The sequence below is a fragment of the Tetrao urogallus genome (genome assembly GCF_951394365.1).
Source record: "Tetrao urogallus genome assembly, chromosome: 15".
Taxonomy (NCBI): Eukaryota; Metazoa; Chordata; class Aves; order Galliformes; family Phasianidae; genus Tetrao; species Tetrao urogallus.
The window spans coordinates 12,348,768-12,370,006 of NC_136828.1; positions in this window are offsets into that span (position 1 = coordinate 12,348,768).

The following is a 21,239-nucleotide window of genomic DNA, read 5'->3' on the forward strand; positions in this document are numbered from 1 at the left end:
AGCACTGGAAGTTTGTTCTATAAACTTACCACAGTGCCTCAAAATCATCTCTATGTTCACCACCCCGTCCTGCCCAGCTCCCTTGGTTGCCACTGGGGATGGAAATCTTTCATCCCCTTGCTGCCCTGGGACTCCCCTGAAAACCATGAGCTCCACAGAGAGGGGCTGCTGGATGGGTGCAGGGCAGCAATGCAGCCTTCCCATTTTTGCTCCAATGCCTTGGCTGGCGTTAGAGCCAAGTGAACAATAAGCTGGTGCCAGGCCTGCTGCCAGTTGATGCATCCAATGGGATTCATCCTGGAGCTGTGCAACTGGAGAAGGTTTCAAGCCTGGGGATGGCTGGGTCCCTCCCTGGTGGTTTTGAGATTCTGTGAGCCAGCAGCAGAGGTGCTGCAGTCATGTGGGCCCTGTCCTGCATGTAACAGCATTCCCAGTATGGACCAGTAGCTGAGACTGGTTTTGAAAAACCTGCATTAGCACTGATGTACTGCCTGAGCTCTGCATTGGTGATGGTAACGAGCTTTGGATCAACTGCTTGAACTGTGGTGTGAGGATGAGCATCTCAGTGTTCCGTTCACACCAACATCTCAGCCAAAATGGATGACAGTGGGATATCCTTTGCTGAGCACCACAGGGTTCGAGGTAAACCCACACCAGGGCAGCCACGAGGTGACTTCCATTCCTCCAGCTCACCATAAAGAAAACATCACCTCCCAGAAAACCATATTTCAGCCTGCACAGCAAATTGCAGCAGGACCCTGCAAACCCTCTGCAGACGTCCCAGCACTGCTGTCCCCTCCCAGGAGGGAAACCCTGGTACCACCGTGAGCATCATGCAGCCGATGGCACGAAGCTCCCTCTATTTCTCTGCTCAGTGTAACGAATCCTGCCTCCCACTCAGAGCTGCTAAGAGAAGTTACTGTGAGTAATCCCCTCTTCAGCGTCTTCTGCTGTAATCGCAGAGAAATCACATTAGCTCTATTTTTTTTTTATTATTTCCCTAGGATGAGGAGAAATTCATCAAATTGTAATCCAGGGAGAACATGAGAGAGAGAGAGAAAGGCCAACAACAGCACACACGTACCCTGCAAAAATCCCAAAGTTGACATTTACATTTCAAACGCTTATAACAGCTAAACAAATAACAGTAATTATACTATTTGCATACTTTGTTAAATAATTGTTTGTTAGGTGAGGGGAGTGTGTGTGAGTGTGAGGAGCGGATGTTCCAAGCCCAAGGAGGCAGAACAGCTGCTCCTTTCCTTTCCAGGTGCCCTGTTTGCTTCTCAAAACGGTGACAAACGTCCCAAAATGCTGGCAGGGAGATGGATAAATGGGAGGTGCAGGACTGGGGTGGGCTCTGGAGAATGAGGTTCAGAGGTGGTGAGCCCCCCGTGATCTGCACAGCAGCCTCACTGTCTCCCAAGCATGTGCTCCAGCAATGAGCACTGGACCTTTCGTGCACTGATTGAGGAATGCAAAAGTCCTCAGAGAAAGCACAGGAAGGGAAAAGCTGGGAGAAGAGGGAAGGTCCCCTATTGCAGTACTACCTTGCACCACGTGCTGAGCCCCCGTGATGAGGATGCCCAGCTTCCAGCCCACTTGCCAGCTCGAGGTCAGCAATTTCCCCTTGCACCTGCAAGGGCATCTCAGCTTTTATCTCTTCCTGCTCGGCTCCTGGGGCAGACAGCTAATTGAAGGGCTTTCTTTCGTTCAGCCTAGCAAATGTCTTTTAACCTGCTTGGCTTTCCCCATGAATGGCTCTCTCCTATCTATCCTCTCACCACTCCTATTCCTGTTGGGGTTTTTGTGCGAGTTATTTTTGTTTCTTAGTAGACTTGAATGATGCAAACTGGTGGAGAGAGCAGAAGCCTTCTGCCTCTCCTCACATGGTCGGGAAGGGTGGAGCGGAGCCAGAGCCACCGCATCTCTTCACACCTGGCTGGAACCAGGTCAGGCAGCTAATGCGTTCCTTGGGCTCAGCCACGACTTGTTGGAGACAGACGAGTGCTGCAGGCTGGGAGAAGGAATTCCAGCGAGAGACGTATGTGGGGATGCAGTGCCAGGAGAGCCAACAGCAAGCTGGAGAAGGAGAGCTCTGCTCCGCGCAACGCAAAGAGAGGCGGATTTAATAGAGGCTTGATGACTTTGAAACTGTCCCTCATAGCCTCAATTAAGACAGGAGATTTCATTAAGCACGCAAGCAATGCTCATGCCCCGCTGATGGGCAACGTTCCAGCTCTGGAGGTGATCACTGTCCGTGTGGGTTCGTTATTCCAGCAGCACGCTGTGTGTTATTCCAGCTTTACCTCAGTGCAGTTCGGGGCGGCAGCAGGACTGCATCATGCTAAGGGAATCTCATGAGGATGGGGAGGAGAAATGTTCAGAAGAGCTGCCTGTCCCTCAGACTGTTTTAATGCGGACAGTTTACATTTTCCCTTCAGCCAATTTTTTCCCCAGGTTTTATTTTACTATTATTTTTTAAGCTGAAAGAATGTTATCCAGCTCAACCCTGCTTCTTTCAAGTGGAAAGTAGAAACGCTCAGATCTCTTCAGTAACTCCTTTCTCCTTTCCTTCCTTCTATCACACTTTCTACTAATCTACTAACACTGGAAGAAATAGGGATAAGAAACTCCTAGGGTGTGAAACCATCCCTAAAACTGAGCAGTGAATGCTTTGCACCGTTGTCCTGTGCATCGGAGTCACCTTCTTCAGCTTCCACCCATTGCTGTGAGCTCCACGGGGCAACAAATTTGGAGAGAAAAGAAATGCAATTCCTCCCTTTGTGGTTTAAAAAAAAAAAAAAAAAAAAATCAACAAATCAAGTCACGGGAATGGTCAAATTTCACTTGAAAAGATATTTAACACTTCATTTTGCTTCATCTCTTCTTGAATGCTTCTTATAACAGACAAAGGCTTCAAACAAAAGGTCATTAAGAGATAAAAAATTGAAGCTCTTCTTGCAGGAACGAGAAAGAAGGCATCTTGACATTTTTAACAGGTCTTTTTTGTCCTCCTTTCCAAAATGAAAATTAATCAACATTGATTTGATTTCACACACAAAAGCCCCTTCCGTGGATGTGGCATTTGCTGACGGAGAACTGTTTCGACAAGAAGATTCCAGCTGGTTTTGCAGGAGGAGCAGAGGACGCGGCACGCCAGCAGGGCAGAGCCACAAGGACACCGCTCTGCCAGGGTCCACAATAAATCCTGTCCTTTTTCTGGGTCAAGAAACTCAGAGCTGTCTGGAGGTTATGCTAACACGCCGGGGTTTGGGGACTGATGTCAAGATCTGAGGAATTCCTGTTGCCTGGAATAGAAACAGCGGAATTGTTCCAAGGCACCATTTATCCCCAGGTGCCTGGGAGCTGTCATTTCTGGAGAAGATGAACAACGTGAGAAGATCTAATATCTTTAGAAATAAATCAGGAAGACGTTTCATTCAGCTCCCCCTGTGAATAACGCATGGGAGATGCAACTCGTGTTAGCCAGAGATGGGGGAGGGCAGTGGGAGCCAACCACCAGCTGTCCCAGACCTGGTGGAGGAGGACTGGAGCAGGCCTGGTGTGATACTTAAGCAGACAGTTCTCACCTCTAATGATGGCTGAGCCTGCTGAACCACAACAAAATTGCCCTGGTTTGTATCCTAGCGAGGCCCCAAATACTCAGCAACATGTAAGACTGCAGCTCGTGCCTCTGCCAGGATGGAGATGGATGCCACCATCCATCCATCTACATGGATGTCCTGCTTGCTATGAGATCTCGGTGTGGACAGACCCAGAGAGATGCTGGGGGGCAGGACCTGAGCAGGGTACAGGATCTGGAGATATAATACCTCCCTCGATGTCCTCCATGCAACAGCAATCCAACCAAAGCACTCTCCTTCTCAGGTGAGCGCAGAGAATCTCTTCCATTGGGCACAGGGTCTGGCTCGCAGGGCTGATTTCCACACTTCTCTGCCTCTTGCTCCTTCAGCAGCACAAATCTCTCTTTTTCCCTGCTTAACACAGAGCACCCTGCCTTAAAAATTGAATTCTGAGCCATTCAGGCTGTCAAGCTCTTTTCAAGCATCTGCTTGTGCTTGTTCCTGGGATTAAGTGTGACAGTTACCTGGGAGAGCATTACCACTTCGTCCCGCTCCGATGGTAGCGCCTGCCTGGGAGAGGGCTGGCACAGGGATGCTGGGCAAGGAGCAGCCTCACCTCCACCCTTGTGCTATTGTAGCACCCCTGCTTCCCCCTACAAATGCCTGTTTTATCTTGACTCTGTTGATTCTATGATTCTATGACTCTTTTCCCTGTCCATTTTAGTCTGAGGACTAGATAAGGACCAATATGCTGAGCAGGGTTCAAGCAGAGGATGCCACAAATGTGCTCCTCTTGGACTGCAAGCCACCTTTGATTGGTAAGGCTCTTTTCTGAGATGGAAAAAGCCCTAAAAAGTGAAATCTCAGTGCCAAAAGATGCTGAGTGCAGCTCTATCCCAGCCAGTGACCAGCTCACAGATGTTTAGAAACATGAGTCATCCTGAATGTGTCACATCATTTACCTGTGATGAAGGGACATACGTGGGTCAGGGAATGGGCAACATGGAAAGAAGCCACCTGCTTCCTTAGATGAGATGATAATGCGGTGAGCTTGGTGCCAGAACTCCTGCACATCCCTGCAGCACTGCCCCTACTCCATGCAGCATCCTGTTCTGGTGTGCATACACCACTTTAAATCATCTTGGGTGGCTGTATCTATGTCAGGGAGCAGAGAAAACGGCAAGGGAGAAGCAAACAAAGCGAATGGAAAAAAGCTTAACAAAAACAGAGGCAAAATCTTCCCACGCCACTCGGTGCTTTCAAATAAATGAGGCTAATTAACTAATTGCCTAAATTATTAGGGCTATTTTTACTCTTGCATGAAGGGTTGGCATTTCTGCCGATTTCTTAAGACTCAGCAATGAACTCTTGCCTTATCAGGATGCTAATAAAGCACAGCCCTGGGAGCAGGGAGCCAGAGGGTAGGGAATTGCTGGGCCAGCACTGGGCAGGGGTGGGCACCATTCTGCAAGAAAGGAGCATCTGCAATAACACAGCTCCTGTTGGGTGATGCTGTCCAATATAGAGGTTTGGTGCAATTTGCTGATACCTCATCTGCACCTGAATCTGCCTCCCAGTAAGATGTCTATCCAACAGCTAAGCAGCCCCTCTGCTCTGCCTGTTTCCCATTGCAGACCAGATGACAGGAGATTTTGAGGAAGGGTTTCATACCCAGGCAAGAGAAAAGGAGACTGATGGCTGTGGGAGGGTAAACGTGCCAGTCCTGGAGCCATGCAGCTCTCATGGACAGCTTCAGCATCACCCTGGACAACCTGATCAACCTGGACAACTGTCAGGAAGCAAGGACAGCACAACTTGATATCAGCAGCAAAACCCATTTGAAAATGACTCTTTGGCCACCATGGCTGCATACTCAGTGCCCACCCAGGGAACAGCCCATTTGCAAGCCTGGTTTCCCTACTGTTGCCTCGGGGAGCGAAACAGCAGTGAGTTCAATGCTGCGTGTGCTGCTTCCAGAACTAATTGGGGTTTGCTGTGCCTCCACAAAATGGGCCATGGCCCACTAAGCAAAGCATGGGAGTCCCTCTCCCAGCAGGGAGGTAAAGGCAGTGCTGTTTCTGATAGAAGGACCTTCCAGCTGCAATGACTGAGATGCACCCATTCCTCTTGCTCTAGGGACTGGAACAGTACTGGAACCACATCAGCCCTCATAAACTCTAGATTAAAATATGTTCTGTGCAAGTAGAGAACTGACATTACGTGGCCTATGTACACATAGTCACTCCTCTGAGATACCAAGAGCTCCTCGAAGTATCAGGCTGTCCTCCACTAACGGAGAGCATTAGTCCATCTGCCACAGCCCCAACAGACCAGACTCCCACGTCATAGGAGCTGCTTCCTTCCACTCAGAAAATGCTGTTTTCTTGGTTGGCTTGTTTGGTGTTTTTGTTGTTGCTTTTTGTGTGTGTGCGTGTGTGTGTGCTTTTTCTCCCAGAAGAAAACTAGATGTTTTCTCCTCTTCAGCTAAATGCCAACACTTAAACTCCCCAGTGGAAATTTCAGTTAACTCCATTAAAATCCCCCAGCCATTCCTGCTCATTTTTTTTGCTGAAGAGCTTGTCCCCTCAGGAGCAAAGAGACAGATAGACCTGCTTTTCTGTAACAAACCTCACTTATCAGCTATAATCAGGTACATTCCAGGCCTGGCTCTCTTCTCAGCACTCAAGTACACAACTTCTCAGGCTGGCAAGTCTGTTCCAGTCATGCCACTGAGGACAAGGGTAGGTGAAAGTCCCCTCCCTGCCCTTCAGATGTGGGAATGAGGTCCCTTCTCAGTTAACTCCAAGATCATCTCTAATGTTTTACCAACCATGGCTTAGCATGGGTGCATTCTGGAGATCTCAGCCCTCTTTGGCCACGTGCCCTCTTGCTGCACCACACTCCTGGTGCACATTTCTTTGCACGCACCAAATCCGAACCTCTTAAGCTGCTTTCATGCCCACTGCTCCCAACCAGCCCAGCTGCCACTATTGGAAGGAGCTCGATTCTATCACATTTTGCACTGTCTGTCTAAGCAGCTGTAGTTATTTAATGCTGGCATTCAAACCTGGATCCTGCCGGTCAATGGGCTGCAGAATCTCTGGATGCCCTGAAACACTGGTCTGACAGTGCTGGTGAAGGGAGTATTGGAACCACACCGAAGTATAAAAGTAGGCCATAGATTTCCTCAGGCCAGTTTCTGCCCAAGTACTTGTCCCTCGAACAGGGATTCTTGACCCTTCACAGCTGTCTCAGTGAGGATCATTAAGATGATGAAGGTGGGCCAGATGGCAACCACTGCTGCACTCAGTAATGCATGAAGGACACCTCACAACCCAGCTAGCAAGCTAATACATCTTACCACAATCTTTTGGTACCTTTCCTTTCTATCTGCAGGCTCTCTCCTCTCCATCCAGCCATCTTGTTTACTGAAGACCTTGTCTTGAATGGAGCTGGATAGCTTTTGCTATTGAGAAGTGCCATTGCGTAGAGTTCTGCTACAAACAAGCAAGGTCTCAGTTGCACCAGGCTCTCTCGGGGCAGTGGAGAGGCTAGAAGTTCAGATCTCTCCTTTGAGCAGCAGTGTGCTCTGTCATGGAATTATTGCCTCTGCTTGCTCCCAAAAGTTTCTACAACATCTCAGTCCTAAATCAAATGTTTTCACTCTGTTCCAAGCAGTAATCCCAAAGCTACAAGATTCATGGCAAGGGGTGGCCATTGACTTACTTACCTTTTGGATCATTCTCCTGGAAAAACTTATAATTTCTACTATTTTGCTAGTGGAGCACAGGGAACCATTGTCTCAGAGCTTTCTAAATAGAAAACTGAATTACAGCCCCTGATTTGTGTGGACACCTCACCACTTCTCAGGCCCATGGCCTTCCTGTGCATGAAACAGAAAGAGCACAGCTGCCCTAGAGCTCCATGCTCACACTGTGTTTAGAGATTCTCCAATATCTGGCATGGACATGCCACATTAAGCCCTACCCCATCTTCTGTGTCTAAACCTGGCAACATGGCAGGGGGTTAATCCAGATTTGTGCTGCTCAGAAAAGAACCTGGCAGGAAGATCTGCAAGTCGCACCTCCCAGCTCACTGCCATTGCTCAGCAGCCCACTGCTGAAGCCTGGGCTCTCCATCCTGGGATTAGCTGGCAATCCCAAACCAGGAATTGGCAGCCCTAGACTTGCTGCTTGCTGTTCTGGGCCTGGCTCTGAGGGCTGCTCACTGCCTATTGCCACTGCACTCACTTCCCTGAGGTACATCACCACACACCGCATCCAGCACTGCCATCCACCCATGCCTGGGGACCAGAACCGAGACCAGCTGACAATGGTAAGACCCATGGAAAGCCTGCTCTGCAACCCTCGCAATACAGAATATCCTGGTTTCTTCATCTCCTCTATCCCCGTGCCCATAGGGGAGTGGTGATAGGAAGGACTTCAGGAAATCAATTTCCCAATGGCAGATCTTGCTGGAGGTGCAAGTCAAGTATCATTTCCCAGTACTTCCCTCTGCATATTTCATTTACCAACAGATGTGTATAGATATAAACACAACACAAAGGCGCAGCTACAATCAATAGAGGCAAAGAATAGAAAGAGCTTCTCCTTTTCCTTTAGGATTATGGAAGTCTCCACCCTGAGAGCCCAGAAAAGAGGCACTGCCAGTGCTGGACTCTTGCCTGAGTGAGCACTGCTCGGAGGGGCTGGCAGGAGAGACTCCAGTAGCCAGGTCCAAGCATCTGAAGTGCTCAGGGCAGGGACTGGCACTGACGACACTGGGGTAGAGTATTTAGGAACACGAACCCACCACCTAAGAGAACACAACATCAGCTCCAAACTTGCTACACAGCACTTCTCCAGACAGGAAAATTCCCCTGGATACTGCCAAGACAGCATGGGAATAACCCTGCTGGCAAACAAGGGCATTCCCCAGGAGATCTCTGCACAGACACAGGTATGTAACACGAGCCTTCAAGCACACGCTCAGCACAAGAAGTGCTAGCTGATTAAATCTCCCCATGTACCTGTGGGAAGTGGGGAAATATCCAGCTCATCAGAGCCATGAAATGCATTCACCTGTTGCAGGAGTCTTCTTTTCTTTTTTTTGTTACTAACAGAACAGCAGAGCTGTGCACATGAAAATCCTGCCTGAAATGAATCCCTGATCAAGGAGAAGCCGCGTTAAAAGGTGAGTTATGCTGGCCACCAAGGCTTTGGGTTTTTTAAGGCTCTCTTGTAGAATTACTGCATTAGCAAGCTATTACAGGTGAGGATATCAAACTGCCAGGCACAGCAAGAAAAGACTTGGAGTATTTGAGATGGGAAAGCGACACGTGGAAAAATGAGAAAGAAGAGGGCAAGAGGGGGAGAGGAGAAGTAGAGATGTGCAGAGGGGTGTGAGGGTGATAAATGATGGAGAAGATAGTGGAAGGGGGTGAAAAAGAGAGTGATGTGCAGTAGGATAAGTAGAAAAAAAAGATAAAAAGAAGAAGAGAAAGAGAAAGAAGAGATGAATGAGGGCAAAGACCATCTCATCATTTTGCAATTCCACCTCGGTGGAGAGGAAAATTGATGTCTGGAGCTTTTTTTTTAATGGCCAACCTCCTGGGCATGGGACAAAAGACAAGTTATTACCCAGCCCTGGGTCAGGTCTGCAGCCTGCCAACTGCTTAGACACAATCAGAGAGCCCACGAGAGCCATAAATCAAGTGGGGGCAAAGAGATCACAGAGAGCCCAGGACCAGGCACAGAGCAGCAGCGAGCTCAGCAAATGCAATAATCACAGGAGAAAAGCGAGCCCAGGAAAGACAGCCTGGAAAGGAGTGCCCAGCCCCAACGGGCTCCGCTCATCTCTTCTTCCTGCCTCTGCTAAGAATGGCACTCCCCAGAAATGCAATTCCCCCTGCATTTCCTCCCGATTTCTCTTCCTATTGATTTTCAAGCTCTGAATGCCATTTATTTTAGCTTGCTTGATTCACTCATTCATTGAATAAAGGCATCATCACTATTATTATTATTATCCCTGCCATCGCGCTCCTCATCACACATTATATTATTTGCATTGCAGAGCTGGAAGATTTCAGGTTGAGGCAGGAAATTTGTGCGAGTTGTTATTACTGCAATCAGATGAAGTGAGAATTGGATCGGCAAAGGCTGCCAGAGTGCAGCTCTCCCAGCAGGACGCGGAGGCTCTGCCCAATCAGGGAGAGCTGCAGTCCTATTGCACTGGTCCCGCCAGCAATTTCGGACTTGCCTTGCGCATCCCATCTCCCTCCCATCCCACCACCCGCCCCCATTGGCTCCCAGCAGAGAACAGGGAATGCATCAGTGCAGGAGGGCGAGGAATCAGAAAAAGACTTGGCGAGATTGCACATTTTCTGCCTTGCTGATGGTATTTATTAGACAACAGAAAATAGCTATTTTACCATCTGCCTTGTGAAAAATCCTCATTAAATTAATGGAATGTGCAGCTGCTGAACAGAGCGTTCCTCTCCCCGTCACCTCCCAGGCTGCCCAGCACTTGCTGGAGAACAGAGCTGGGCTGCCAAAAGTAGCTGAGGCTAACTTGGGCTGGTGTGGTAGAAGAGAATGGACAGACAGACAGACAGACAGCTTCCTGCTCCTCCTGACCCCAGGGCCCTTGCTGCTGGTCCTATGGGAGCCCTGCTGGGCAGAGGGGCTGCCTTGTTTACTGTGTTATGTTCCCTTCCTGAACACAGGGGCTCTTCTTGGAAGGGAATGAGATCAGTCTGCTCAGCAGGCTGTAGATGCATTCTTTCTCCTCAGCTGAGGGCAACCCAGGCTGCAGATTCAGCTCAGTTGCCCATCACCCTACACAGAGCATGGCAGGATCTTAGGGCAAGCAAAGTCCTAATGCCTCAGGCAACTCAGTCAGTGTGAGCGAGCCACTCCACCCCAACTACATCCATTACTACACATCCAAGTTTGACCCGAACTGGTGCTGGACCTGTGGAGGTCTTCAGCTGAGAGTGCAACACCAAGAATGCCTCAAAGCTGGATGACTGCTTAGGCCAGAGCAGCCCCTGCACAGGCAGGTCAAATCCAACCCTGAATCCTTACTACATTGCAATAAGACAGGAGCACCACAAACTAAATGTCCTGGATGATGTGAATGATGCTAATGGAGCTGGGAGAACAGCAACCAGCTTAATGCCAACAGTACCCATTCATTTCTGATGGGTTTGGTAAACCTATATGGGTTTTAAGGCAACCTTTTCTTCTGATATCCGGTAAAGCACAAGGAGTGGTCACCAAATCCCACATCACTCATGACTTTGAGGAGCAGATCCATCATATTTACATCTCCAGTGCTCCCAGAGGTACCAACACAGCTGCTTAGCTAATAAACTTACTGCTTCATTGCCTCATCATGAGCAACGTCATAGAATCATACAAGAGCTCAGGTTGGAAAAGACCTTAAAGATCATCAAGTGCAACTGCAATCTAACCATGCTAACCTAACTCTAACAGCTCACCACTAAATCAAGCCCCTGAGCAAATGCCATTTGTTTTAGGACAAATACAGCCCTTTCTTAGATGTCTCAGCATCACTGCAGCATAATCCACGTTTAATCCTTACTTGCGTTTTCTCCTGTTAAAACCAGGGAAATCCCAGTGTTTGCACTGTTGCTCTGAAAGTGCAAATCCTCTTCTGAGGTCCTCTCCTCCCTTTTCTAAACAGTTTTTCTGCACAGATTTTTGACCCATAGGATCTTTCCATGCTTTTCACAGTAACTTCATTCCCTTCAGTTTGTTCCTTTAGCAGTTACAAGGCAATGGGCAACAGCTGGCCTCTGGAGATGGGCCCAGCTGTGCAGTGTACTTCACCACCAGGAGGAAGTGGGATGAGGTGATCACTTGGGCTTCAGCACACAATGGCAAGCTACAGGACTACAGCATGTCCAATCACTTCACACCGAAATAAATCCTGACATAATAAGTCTTAATACCGCCAAGGAGACTATTACAGTCAGTCACAAAAATAATCCACGTTGAAAATGGGTGAAAATTCCTCTTCCCAGTGGAATAACATGGCTCCAGAGCATCAGTTCCAGTCAGAGAGGATCGTTTCATGCTTACCCAACAGAGAGGGCAGCTCCAAAAGGCAAACGCTCATTGCCAAAATCCTCTCTGCTTAAGGGAGATTTTTGTCACCTCCTGTCAAAGATGTGCTTTTAAAGATCAAGAACAAAAGGGGAAGGCCATAAAAGGCAGAGATCAAATCAAAGTCCAGAAAGATGTCTTGGCTGCCTCCTACACCCGCCTTCAGCCCTGCTCATCTTTAATGAGCAGCAGTTAGGGCAGAACACCAGCTAATTGCTTTGCAAGCAGAAGGTTCCTAGTTTGAGTTCAATGATAAATCTTCTCCAAGCCTTTGCCTCTACATCGCCCCATCTCAGGGGTCATTAGCAGAACTGTGTTGATCTTATCCAGCCCTGGGGTGCAACCTGAGCCAGGAACCTGTGAGACTGCAGCACAACACCTGAAGGGGAATGGAAATCAGCAGAAGAATCAGCTGAAGGATGGGGTTTTTCTCCCTTCTTAGAAAAAATCTCAATGAAAGCACCTCTGCGGATGCAGGAATGCTTGGGAGAGAACATTCATGTTCTGCAGTCAGCATGGGGGTAGTTGTGATGTTTCTCAGTGCTTGTCCTTTCTTCATCCGAGTGCGATGTGCACAGCATGTGGGGCTGTCATGGGGAGAGAAGAAAGCCAAGAGAAGAACCCACGGCTGTAGCTGGTGTGTGGAAAGTTCAGCACGAGCAAAGCAGGGCTGTGTTCACACAACTCACGGGGCTCTGGATGCAGCCATCAGTTTGCAGGCAGGCAATTTTTGCCTGCATGTCTCAGAGCTGCTCACGCAGACATAGATGCACGGCCACCTCTTTTCCATAGAGGGAAATGAGGAGACAGTAAATGAAGGACTTCATCCTCCAGGCCAGCCCTGAGGCCAGCACACAGGTGAGGAACGCTGCTTTTTTAATGCCAGGAGTCTCATCTCAACATCATTTCCCCAGCTCCATCCCTCCGTATCCAGGAGCCCTGGGTTCACACCGACAAGCTGGAGCATCTCTGGATGATTAAAGCAAGCACAGCCTTTTAAGTCGCTCTGATTGGGGTTGATGGCTGCGTGGAGCTGGTCACTCTGCTCTAATGATGTGTGCAAGTCTCCCTGCTGCAACCAACCCTTCCTGCCTGAGAAAATAAGGAGAAAGGTGGAGAGGAAAAAAAAAAATACCCTCCCGTGGTGGGAGTCCCAGTGTCATCATCTTAATGGGGCCTGAACTGAAAGCAGCTCTGACCCTGGTGTGCACAACCCCATCCTTGCCCTCTCCAAGTGCCTTTCCTTGCCAAGATTTGGCCCTTCCACAGAAGAACGAAAGAGCTCGCAAATGAAGGATGCATTTCCTAGTGCTCAAAAGGGACTAAACAGAGGCACGGGGGGAGGCCGGAGGTGTCCTGCAGCGACTGACCCTCCATGTGACATTGATGGCTCTTAATTCCTAAGCCCGCTTTGGAAGGATTTCAGCAGATCCTATTTAATCACCGCAGCCTCCTCATCCCGGGGCAGCAGTCTGCCTTTTCCTCCTGCCGGCTCTCCAAGAACTGGCCGCCTGCCACGCTCCCATCCCAGCACAGCCAATGCCACCAGAGCCACCCAGCTCAGCATCATTTGCCTAATTAGCAGCAGGACTCCGCTTTACTAACGGAGGGCACCGCTTCCCGCAGGTGGGTCCCAGGCTTCCCACCGCTGAGCACAAATGTTTAAGGGCTTGTCAAAATGTTGTAACGATTTTTTTGCCTTGTTCCATTAGCTCCATTTCCAAAGGCCACCACTGGAACTGCCGAACATTTATTTCTATTGAATCCAGCTCAGAAGTTACGATGTGAGGAGCTGGGAGACAGGACAGCCTGTTCTGCAGTGCCAGCTTCTCCCCACGGCCTCGCAGCTGAGACACGCTGCCCTTTGAAATATCACTTTTATTCCTACCTTAGAAAAACTAAAATAAAGAGATTGATTCTTCCACCTGCTTGATTTGCTTTTGCTACTGAATGAGTTACCAGCGAGGTGGCTTCCCTGGGTGAGCTCTGGAGTTCGAATACATCTTCTGGTTTGTGCCACCCCGCCACATGAGATGGATTTCTAGGTGATTTTCCTGTTGCTAGAAAGGCGTGCACATGAATCTCCCTCCCTCGATGTCTGCATGAGCAGCATCTCATTATACTATGAATTAAAAAAAGCACTGAAGACAATGCAGATGCTGGTTTGGGGAAGAGCTGAGGCTACAGATCCCAGGTTGGCTTTGGGTTCAGTGCGCCACAGAACAGAGCTGGGGACACGGGAAGGATGCCCCACACACTAACCATGGCTGTGGGCTCAGCTCCCCCTAAGCAAAGCCCCAGATTTGCAGGAGAGAGCAGGGGAAGGGACTGCCCACAGCAGCCCCCTGATCATCATCCCTCCCTTCCTCCGGGAAATCTAAAGCCGTTTTAAAGGCTTCCCTGCATGTTAATTCCTCCCTCTCTCAAGAGATGTGAGATCCCGAGAGTTTCAGCCCCACTGCCTAGATGCTCAACAAAGTTAGAATCTCCATTAGTGACATCATAGGCCGTTGCCATGGGGATGTCACAAACTTATTGCCATGGGGATGCCACAGACTCAGTGCTGTGGATGGGCAGTGAGGGAGGCAGTGCTTCCCAGGCACCGGTGGCCCTGGTAATTAGTGAGCTGGCATGGGAAGTGGGGATGAGATGCAGAATAGGAACATAAAGCCAGTCAGTAAGTATGATCTATTGGAAAGCATTCCCTGATGAGAAAGGGCCTCCTTAATGGATCCTGTGCTCTTAAGTAAACCGTGATAGACAAGAGAATAAAATAGAAATTATAGTGATTTGTTTTATTGGGCATTTCATTGAGTAATTAAGAGGATAATTGGGAGTGGGAACATAAAAGGCGCCTTGCTCTGAAGGAATGATCTACTGAACATGCATTGTCAGGCATTTCCTAACGCTAACACAGGCTCCCCAGGCAGGATGTGCTGCTCTTATACCACATAGCCCACATTTCACCTCCTCATCTTTGAGACCAGAAAGCACGTGGAGAAGGACCCAGCATCACTCCAAGAGACCTCAGTGCTCTCAACACAACCTGTGCTGCCTCTCCAAGATACCCAGCCTTTCCCACAGACAAGGAAATCTTGGCGTTGATAAAACATGCATGAAAAATCCATCTGAGCAGAGAAATCCACTGCTCCTTCTGGCCCCCAGCACATCTCACCCCACCCCACTCTGCCACCAGCACAGCCACGCTCCAGCACAGGTCCCAGCATGGATTTCTTCCCCATGCTGCACAGCAGGGACCCCAACCCTTACAGCCAGCTCCAAAGAGGTCCTGAGAGGAAGGCAGCCCCAGCAACAGCAGGAGCCATCCTGTCCCCAGCAATCATTGCAGGAAATGAACACAAGTGTACAGATGAAGAAACACAGATTTGAGTGATCAATGCAATGGAAAGAAATGGACTGAGTTCAGGTAATACTGCATACGAAGGTGTCAACACCAAGAGAACAAGAGAGTGAGAAGCTAAGCTCATGTTGTTGCCACACACCACTGATCCAGGACACCATACAAGCCACCAGCACAACTATGGGTGTCCAAGAGAAACGTCAATCTGCAATGCAGTGCTGACCAGTAGCCAAGAATTACCCAAAAATAAAATATTATCTCAGCACATCGCTGTCCTCACAGGCAGAAGAGCAGCTAGCGGGAGACAAGTGCTCAGCACATCCCTAAAACAAGGCTCCTGTTTGAAGTGCACGGATCAAGGCTGGATTAAGAGAGCCTGGTAGGAGCCTGCAGCTCTGCTCCCATGCTGAAAGGCAGCTCAGCAGCGACTTCACATGCAATGCTGGGCTGGATTCTGGGAAGGAGTAATTGCAAAGCACGTGCTCCACTTCTCTATGGAGCTGCAGGGAGGGAAGGCAGAGCTGCCTTGTCCTGGCTGCAGGAGCACCCAGCACTGCTCTGCCTCTACATGAGCACTTGAGCAGAAACCCACTGGGCAAATGAAGACCAATAGCAAACGCAGCAGGAAATGCCACCATCTGCCTGGCCAGGCAGATCCCAGAGCAGGTCCCAGAAACACATCACTGCTTTCAGACAAGCTTCAAGAATCACTTCTCAAGCTTCCCTCTAGTCAACAACTTATTTCCCCTCTCCAGTCCAAGCAACAAGCAGGGTTAGTTCAATCCAAGCAGGCAGCAGAGGATGAGAACCCAGCAGCAGCTCCTACCTGTGTGTGCATCCTTCCCTCCTCACCATGCAGCCAGGAACACGCTGCTCTCCCTTGGTACCTCTCCAGCATCCTGCGTTGAAGGTAGATTTATGCACTGATCATGGTTGGAGCTGTTGATAAAAAAGTGCAGAGAAAAAGGGTTTTATTGGGAAGTTTCAGGGCTACTTCTCTTCCATTTTTGCGCTATCATGAGGTTGGTAATATTTTAAGCCCCTTTTTTTCTAGGATTGCCCAAGCGTTTGGCTCAAAGCTTTAAAAATAAACTGCGGATCTTCTGTCACCTGGCATGCATGAAGTAGTCAGGATCATTGCATGGCCTAAATGGATATTTTGGGAGGGACCAGAGCTGAGCCGTTCCCAGTCGAACTGGGAGCAGGAGGGATGAAACTCATTTGCAGACAACATTTTGTGTTTACTTCCTTGACCACAAGGGAAGAGGGAGCATTGGCTACTTCTCACTCCTTGGGAGAAATTGAGCAACTGGGTTCAACAGTACAAAATCATATCCTTTAGAACTGGGGAGAATCTGCAGCAGATCCATTTCCTCCTGTGCCTGAGCAATGCCCCATGACGGCAGTGAAAGCTCAGCAAGCTGTCGGGACATCGGTGACAAACATGGCCCCAAAATTTCTCCCAAAAGCACATTTTTAATTTCTGAGCACCGAGTACCTTTCTCAGGCTCAACACGAGCCACTTGGTCCTTATGCTGTTTGAACAGCTTCTCCCTTTTACACCACAAACGCCTTTCCCTGCAAGGAGGAGGCTCTGACATCTGCAGCCTGGCACCCATCGATGGCTTTGTGGCTCATATACACAATGAGAAGCCCAGGAGCTAAAATAATGCAATTTTCTGCATTTACTGCATTATTACAGTGGTTGAATCTGCTGATTAATTCATGTTTTTCTTGCCATCTCTCCCCAGCATCCCTTTCTCTTTTTGCCCTGCTATCTGCATACGGAGCCATTTATCTGTACTGCTGCTGTAACAGCGAGCAGGGCCACAGTTCTCATCTCTCCTCCCTTTCAAATTTAATCTCGCAGACCTCAATCTTTGTGATACTGCTATTATTTTGTCTGTATCTGATCTAACGGGAACAAGCCTTTTTTTTCTTTCTTTTTTTTTTTTTTAAAGGCAAAAAAAGAAAATGGAAAAAACTAATCCAAGCAAAAGATAATGATGACTGTGGCACTAATGATCCTTGGCACATCTCCTCGCAATGAATCCGGTGCTAAAACAGAGGCCGCTTGTTTCCCTTCCCTCTACAGAACTGCAGGACCGACCCCTCGTGCTCAGGCTGCTCCCACCAATGAGCAGTGCTGCCCCGGTCTCCTGGGGGATGCAGTGCACTGCCAACCATCCCTGCAGCCCTTCTCAGTGTCTTAACTTATTTACCCAAATAGTGGAAAAACAACTCAAGTGCAGCCAGACACTCTCCAGCAACATGACTGCAACTGGTTTCTTTAGTTTAGTTCCCCTGCGAGCTAGGGAAGTAGCTTGGTCCTGATGGTTTTTAATTGAAAAGGAGGGAAGGTTAAGTAAAGTTGAGCAGGGATTTCCTGCAACATGAACGATAAAGTGCTTTTCATCACTGTCCCTTGCAGCTCTGTTCCCTCGGGGCTCCCACCAGCACAGACCACCCCCAAAGCACCACGCCACATTGCTCTGCATGCACCCAGCCCACCACCAGCAGGAGGGGACCTGGGGAACCACTCTTCTCCCTTTTCCAGCACCAAACATCCAGAGGTCCTGTGAGCAGTGAACACACCCTCCTTCCATACTCTGCTGTTCCATGGATTCTCTCTATGCTGCGTTCTTCACCTCTGCCTACAGCCCAGAGACCTCCAGGCACCCTTCCCTTCTCCCCCAGGTACATTATAAATCAATCACAGGGCCACACTCTGCTGATACAAGAGGGGACTTGGAATTGCTTCAAAGGCACACAGCTCCAGCAGGGCATGGGAACCAGCCCATCTTCTGCACCAGGATTTACTCAGGTGAGACCTGCAGAAGCCCAGCTGAGCCCTTGCCTGGACCCTCTGACCAAAGCCACAGGGTGCCATTTGGGGAACCCCTCATTCACATCAACGTGGAGCTCTGAACTGCACCAGCACATGGGTGAACATGACTGGGGGACCATGGGCATTTCTTCACCTGGATACAACACGGCATGTATTACGTTGATTATTAACGAATGATTAAGCTTTATGAAGAGCATTATGAACTTTAAAGCTTCCAATAATCATGAGCTTTTCCTTGCTTTACCCTGCAAGCCTCAAAGCTGTAATGAAGGCAAATTCCAGCCCTGAGCATCTCTAATGGAGGGTGCAGAGATCCAGAGCCCATCTCAGGGCCATGGTCTATTTTTGCCAATGAGGAACATCCGATGTGTTCTGATGTGAACGATGCCAGGGATGGCAGAAAAACAGTTCTCAACGATCTATGGCTTTGGGAAGAACTTGCACCAACCTCCCTGCTCTCAAACACCAAGTTGCCTTCTTGTGCCCAGTGCTGTTCCTATATCATCCCCCAAAAGCCCAAGTCCACAGCAATCTCCATCACAGCACGCATTTGCTAGCGATGAGAGTAAGGAAGAGCCTGCATTTCCAGAAATGCTCATTGCCGCCTTCCTCTCAAGGAAAATGCAGCTATTCATGGCCTGATGAGAGCATGAGACCAAGCAAGAGTCACTCTCAGATGAGCAAGGCTGTCCCTGTGACCACACAACACTCATCTTGGCTCCCAGAGCAGCATGCTCTCCCATCAGGTGCTCCTGCTGCACAGGGGTTGAGCTCTTTAGAAAAAAGAGGGAGGACCAAGAGGTTGAAACCCAGAGAGGGATTTGGCAGCAGAGCCTGGAGCACGAATCAGACCCCAGGACCAACAGCCAGAACCAAGACCTCCGTTTAAGGGCAGTTTAAACACTGCCCCATTCTCAGGATGAATATCTGTTTCAACACATATCTCCTGCAACACCGTGCCATGCCAACACTGCAGAGCAAGGTGGCAAGGAGCACAGTTTGCTTACTCAGAGCTTTCCTAAGCCTGCAGAGACCTGGATCCACAGCTGAGTGCTAATTCTCACCCTCTTCCAGCCCAGTTTTTTGCAGCTTTTATACAAATCCAGAATACATTTGAGAGATCAGCACAATGTTTAGTGAGAAAATCGTATGCTACATTTCCGCTTGGCATGACTTTGAAATGGTTAAGCTGTTAAGCCCTGAAAGGGAAGTTTTAAGAATACAGTAGGAAAAAAAAAGAAGCTAAAAAAAAAAACAAAAAAAAAAACAACAACAACAAACAAAAATAAACCAACAGTGGCAAAATTAGAGCATGACAAAAGGGAACCGTTTTGATAGATCCCTTCTTCCAGAGGAACTGCACGCACTGGCAGCTGCTCTCCAACATCAGGATCTCTGCAGCTCTTGGATTTCCAAAACAGAAAGGAAAAATACCAAACTGAAAGGAAGCAGTAGTGCACGGATGGGGGAGCCCACCTTCACCCAGGCAGCTTGCTCTGCACAGCCGTGCAGCAGTTGTGCAGCCCCTGCTGCTTAGATCCCTCCTCAACTTCATTCTGTCTTTGCTTCTGTGAGAAATGACCGGTTAACCCAGCCAAAAGGCATAGCTCCAATCATAACCATCTCATCTATTATTTTTTTAATCATAAGATGTATTGCAATGATGTATCAGAAGAAGTCCCAGAACCCACACACGTGGCATCGCGCTACGGCTGTTCCAGAAAGCAGTAAGGTGATGAAAGCAGCGGCGCTTCAGTCTGCTTCTTTCAGACCCACACAACCAGTAGAGACAGACAAGGGCTCTCTTCCTTTCCATCCAGCTTCTCCTGGGTCACTGTGAAGTGTTTGCTATTTGAAAAGATGATGGAAGAAAGCTCTCTCTGCTGGGAGGATTTGGGTCACAGACATCAGGTTAAGGTACCCACAATGGCAATGCATGGGAAAGCCTCATTTTCCAGTATATTCACACCTGTGCACACCTCTGCAGAAAACAAGCATGCTTGTGAATCCTGATATGGGCATCTCCTATGCAGCTCTGTACAATGACCTAGCTTTAGCTGGGAATGAAAAAGAAGATGAATAAACAGCCAAAGAGATCTGCTTGCAACGACAATAAGAAGGCCTATTGAGCCATCATCTCTGGGGCACAGATGCTATTCACTGCACCATCCTGATCCCCCCTCTCCTGGAATCACCCTCCTCTACAACCTCAACATTGCAATTCCTCTAAAAGTTCTCAAGCTCTTGGGACTGTTTGTAGAAGCAGAGAATCCTACAGCTAAAGCACTGACAAAGCCCCAGGATTTTATTTACATTGCAAAGCCAAGGTCACCCCGGTGCTTGGCCCTTCTCTAGTGACAAACAGCATCTCTGCAGCTATCGCTTACTCCTGAATCGCAGCGTGGTTACACACAGGTCAGGGGACAGCACACAACAACCTGCATGGGACTCAGCCTGAGAGAGCAGCGTGATAAATAATTACTTCAGTGCAAGTCAAGGGGCAGTACTTCCATTGATAGCATCCACAAAAGGGGGAAGGAAGGGAGGGAGGGCCAGTAACAGTGCAGCCCTGCTGGTGGTCAGGAAGCACCCAGCCTCCAGTGACAGCAGTGCGTGTGGGCTCTGAGTTCCTATCAGCCTGTTGGGATTTCAGTCCCCTTCCACCCCATTTCCATGCGGGATCGTGATGCTGGATCTTTAGGAGATGTCAGACAGCTCACAGAGTAACACCTAAACAAGCCCACACCGCCTTCTTCCTTCATCTAAAGTGCCACGTTAACAAGTGTTGAGCCTCTCTAAAGAAATTGCAGCTGCTCTGCAAGCACTCCCAGTGCAAACAGTGGAGTGACAGTGAATTGGTGTCTGCAGAGAAGGCCTCCTGCCCATGGGCACTGCCTGCTGCGCAGCCGTAAGGACAGCATGGTATGTCCACATGGGTGACTTTTGGTGCAATGCGTGACTGTATGGCCAAGGATGCTGAGACAGTGCTGGAGGAAGAAGGGAAACTATTTTTCCTTTCCTTTTGATTTACACACACTTCTGCTAGCGCTGGCTCCTGGACATGTATTTCTCCATGCTCAGCTGCTGCTGAGCATGATAATAGAGAGCACAGATCCAGGCATTCGCTGTCTGTGGGCTCTCCCATAGATCAGCAGCGCAGTGTGGAAATGGCTTATTTGCATTGCCGTCATTTGGTATTTGCAGCAGGATGCCAGGAGCAGAGAATGGCCACGGTGAAAGGCGTCTGATTTAACCTTCACTCCGCGCACCTTCCTGCATGCATTACCCGTCATGGAGCCCTCCCTACAGCCCTC